The sequence below is a fragment of the Mus musculus genome, chromosome 5 (genome assembly GCF_000001635.26).
Source record: "Mus musculus strain C57BL/6J chromosome 5, GRCm38.p6 C57BL/6J".
NCBI lineage: Eukaryota > Metazoa > Chordata > Mammalia > Rodentia > Muridae > Mus > Mus musculus.
Window position 1 is genome coordinate 102,118,678 of NC_000071.6, and position 4,878 is coordinate 102,123,555.

The following is a 4,878-nucleotide window of genomic DNA, read 5'->3' on the forward strand; positions in this document are numbered from 1 at the left end:
ATCCAGGAACTTCCTCCACTAATGGCACTCCCCTGACAAAGTTCATTTGAAGCTATCAGCATGTCTTGTGAGCTATTGATTTCCAAATGTCTTTCTAGTTTGGCAAGAAAATCTGATTTTTAGAGGACAAGGCCAATAATCCTTTTTATCAGGCAAGATGGATGATGGTTGACAAATAGACCAGTACGATTTGCAGCAGTTCATTCCAAACTGAAGCACTACTCCCTGGTGGGGGAAGTGAGTCTCTGAAGACTCAGGAAACCAATGGAATGACAAAGCTTAGGAAGGTCATGAAACTTACAAGACTCACAAAGTTCAGGAAGTTGCAAGATTGTCAAGGCCATTCCCTCAGGTTATATATGCAGTAGACAGTTGCTGGTGAGAGGGACTCTGGTGGAACTGCCTTCCAGCCCTGCAGGGAACTATCACCTGGGCTGGGGTGGGCTCTTCTGTAAAGCAGCTGCTTTTGAGTCATCTATGTTCCCATAAGAAACCCCTTACTTACATGTCTGTAGGTGACCTTGTGTTAGGTTACCAAGTTAGATGGGGGTGGGATTATTTCTTCAGTTTCTTCTAGGTGCCTCATCTGGGGTGAGTAGATGTTTTTCTCATGTCTTCCTTGAAAATTCTTAGAAGAAGCTCCCAAAGTATAAAGTTAATAGGATGGCTTTCTGAAGTGTGTTCCCCCCAGTTTGCCTGTGGATTAGTACAAGGACTGCTGGGAAACTAATATAACTTAGAAACTTAGAGCCCTGAAATATGTCTTTATAAACATTTCATTACAATTTTGAAGAAAATCAATAGAAATTAGCATCATAGAGTCTATAGGTATCACACAATAATCCATAGCAACTTCTTCCATCTTCTTCCTCCTCCTCTTCCTCCTCCTTCTCCTCTTAATCCTCTCCTTCTGAGACAGAGTCTTGCTCTTAGAATAGGCTGGCATCAAATCCATGGCAATCCTCCTGCCTCAATCTGTAGAATTCTGGTATTGTAGCCAGAGGTAGAGGGCCACCACATCTAGCTTCAATATCAGTTCCTTTTAACAAACACATTGTATCCTGTAGGTAGTGTCTCCTGACCCTAAGGTGATTCAAGGATGAAGAAAGGCTTCTCTCAGTTCCTTCTCTGACTGGAACGGGGATAATATACGAATGCTAACTGCCAAGCTTAAGGAAAAACCTCTACCTAGACTGTCATGGTGGCAAACCTAAAGATAGTGAAAGAAACAACTTTCCAAAAGTAATGGTGCTTTTACTAAGTCACAGAAGACCAGCTGGTTAACTAGACAGAGGGAAGTACAGTGTACTTGGTAGCATTTCTAAGAGTCCCTCAGTATCAAAAGCCAGCCTGTAACTTTTCAGTGGAAAAACTGCTTACATGACAGAGAGCCTCAAAATCTTAATATAAAATTCATTTTCCTTTTTTCAGAAGTTTAAATAGTATGTGAGATATTGTTCTGAGTGTGTTTTGTACTATAAGCAAAAAAGAAAAAATCAAAATGGGAGAAATCTAAACTAAACATTTTTTTTTTTTTTGTATTTACTTTTTGGCGCACACAGCCTCTGGTTCTTCTGTCCCTGATTTCTGACCTTACACGAGTGCTTGCTACATTGATCATGGATGCCAGTGGGAAACAGAACCCAAGTATATAAGTCCAAAGACTTCTGTGGCTGGCAGAGCCCACAGCCATATGTTCAAGGCAGACACATGCTTTCATGCTTTGCCTGTGGGAGGTTTGGTTTTCTTCCTGCTTTGTTGGTAAACTATTAATTCCTAGTAAGACTGATGTATAATCAATGATGGCTTACACAATGCAATTAGGATTCATAATTAGTTGACTTTATCATACAAAATTTCCAATATAAAATCTTGCTTGATTGGAGAGATGCATAAAGTTTGGTGTGACTGTAACATAAGATATCTCTGGGGGATACTTTTAGGTTTTTATATGTCATGCTAAGGAATTTGAGTTTTATGATACATTGGTGAGTTTCAGAGAAGATTAAGGGAGTATATAAGAATTAATTTAGAAAAGTCCCTTGGCAGCAGTGTGAATATTGATTAGTGTGTTGGGAAATAGTGGGAGAGTCCACCTAAGAAGAGGCCATTATGATAATGGAAGCTGAAAGGAAGGCACTAGGAAAGAAAAGGAGGGATGATTTATAAACCTTTGGTCAGAGAACGAGTCAACTTAGTGATGTTGTGTATGTGTGTGTGTGTGCTTGTGTGTGTGTTTGTCTCTCTCTTTCTCTCTCTCTTTCTCTCTGTGTATGTATGAATGTATGTATGTATGGTATATACATACACTCAGAATGTCTGAATTATGATAGGAAGTAGGTGTTGGACCCTGCTGGAGGAAGTAGGAAGTAGCTGTTTGACTAAAATCAAAGTCGGACATTACTGGAAAGCCCTGAGCTTGCTTCATAATAGCGATTACTTTTACTACCAGGGCTTCTCCTTCTCTGACCTTGTCTGGGGAGCTTAAAGCCCCCATAACCCTCTACCTGTGGAATACCATGGACCCTTTGTGAGATTACAGATCCAACTTCCTTTCTCCTGATAAGAAACGTTCAGCAAATCGCCTGAGATTCCCGGAAGGCCTCGCCATGCTAATGACGCATTTCAGTCCCTCAGCCTTCAGCCAATGACCTTTGCCCATCCTGGATATTCCTACTTCCTTCCCTAAAACTATATAACCTTGATTTACCCTGAATAAAGTTGATGTGTCTCCCTGAAGCTGACCCCAGAGTATCATCGTCATTTCTACTTGTACTCACAGGCCAATCGAAACAGTGTCCCCTTTGTCCTTGAGGAATGTTGGCCAAAGTTCCTGGGGAGAAAGGAGAGCCACACACAGTTTTAAAGGGGAGTAATGGAAACAAGCTGGTTCATACATGCACCTCCCTTTGGACAGAGGTTCTTGTTCCAAACTGGCCTCAAACGTTCCATGTAGCTGAAGGTTTCTTTCCACTTCTGATCCTCCGGCCACCATTTCCAGAGTTCTGGGCTTTCAGGCATGTACCTACTCACCTGATTTATGTGATCTGGGGATAGAACCCAGAGCTTCACACATGCTACACAAATACTCTTCTGAGCTACATCCTCAGCCCCTTGTCCACATTTTAATTATTTGACAAACTAGAATGTAATGTGTTAAACATGTTCTTAGAACTTAGAAGGCATCGAGTCATTACATTCTGATACCCAGCGTTCTTTACACGACCCCAAATGTTCTAACCATGTGGGATCTCTTTCCTTAGTTTCCTTGGATTCATGAGGATTCCCAATTCTAGGGATGCTAGGAAGCAGAACCAGAGGCACGACTATCCATCAGCACAGCTTCAATTTTCTTGGGGCTCAGATGTCCTTTGTGCTGGTTGCTTTTCTTATCATTGTGACAGAATAAATACACAGCAGAAGCAGCTCAAGGGAAGAAAGGCTTATTATGAATCACAGTTCATAAGGAATAGCCACCGTGATAGGGAAGGCCTGGCGCTGGGGCTTGCTTCTGTATATGGTGGAAGTGTGGGGTAGTTGGTCATATCATGGCAGCAGTGAAGAAGACAGACTAACCTGGAAGTGGGTCTGACTGTAGTCTGATAGGGAAGGCCCATTTCTGTAGCCTATAATAGCTAGCTAGATTTCCTGTTTCGATATTTCAATAGCCTCTCAAGACAAGGTCACAATCTGGGGACTAAGTGTGTGCACACATGAGCCTATGCAGGCATCTCACATCCAGCTAGTAACACTCTCTTGTTTCCTGTGCTTCATAAGTAACTACTCTCCATTTTCTGTCCCTTACAGTTTGGTTGTATCTCATGTGCACTGGCTCCTGTGATAGACATTCTCTATTAGTCTCTCCAGATCTTTCTCCCCGTTTCTTTCTTCTTTAGCCTGTGTCAGGATGGGAAGATGTTTTAACTACTACAGTAATGAGCTTCTGCACTCTCTGGTCTTCAGTTGAGTTTGGCCAATGAATGACATCAGTGGGATATGAGGATGTGGAAGGAAGACAATGTGCCCCATGGTTCATTCTGAAGGCTTCCTGTTTGGACACAAATGGGCAACGATTTTGTTTCCTATGTAGAACCCTAGCTGCTTCTAGGCCTAACAGGTGTTGGTTCATGGACTTATTCAAGGAACTCATTCATTTCATACACTGTTGCATGGTTCCTTGTTGCAGTTCCCTTTTGCAACTGTCCATATGTTAATCTCCCCTTTCCATGTGTTTTAGGTGGGTATGAGGAACTTGGATGGTGTAGTTGCCCATGCCAGTTTCTTCCTTGTACGTGGATGTATTTATTGGGAGAAAAGAAGGTTATTTGGATAATCACATTGGAGAGATATAGACAAGGCAGAGCCTTCTGGGGGCTGGGAACCTCACCTTTTGCTGCTCTTCCATGATGTCACTACGTGTTCTAACTCTCCAAATTGTCTTTACTATAGTCATCACCTTGGTGGGACAATGTTGGAAGGGAGACGAGAGAAGGAAGAGCTTACGTGGTATCTGCCAATTCCAAGATTCTTAAGTCCACCGTTAGTCAGTAGAAGCTATAAAAGCTTGAAAGAAAGCTGTCTCTTCACTGACAGAGACTAAGGAAACTGTTGTGTTAGACCACAGGCATCCGATGAGAGTCTTCCGGCTTCGTTGTTAGGAAGCCCTAGAAATGCATCCTTCCCTCTCAGACACCCACAGCCATGCTGCATCTGCCTCCAGTCTTCTGTGTCTGCTCCATTATTCCACTGGTATCTATTTCTGTCAGCTCTCAAAGAAGCCCCAGATATCCAGGTCAGCCTTCCTCTTGTGTTCTCTAACCCCCACAGAGCACCATATGCTTGCATTCTGTTCTCTCTCCCGCTTCACTAATCCCTGCA

General features: G+C 42.6%; 1 long non-coding RNA gene across 1 annotated transcript; it reads right to left on the reverse strand.

Annotated features, from left to right (window-relative positions):
* Positions 1–944: 944 nt before the first annotated feature.
* Positions 945–3,118, reverse strand: Gm42136. Its single transcript, XR_880494.1, has 3 exons — positions 3,034–3,118; positions 2,781–2,833; positions 945–1,083 (listed from the first exon to the last, which is right to left on the reverse strand). It is a non-coding gene; the product is annotated as a predicted gene, 42136 (long non-coding RNA).
* Positions 3,119–4,878: the final 1,760 nt, after the last annotated feature.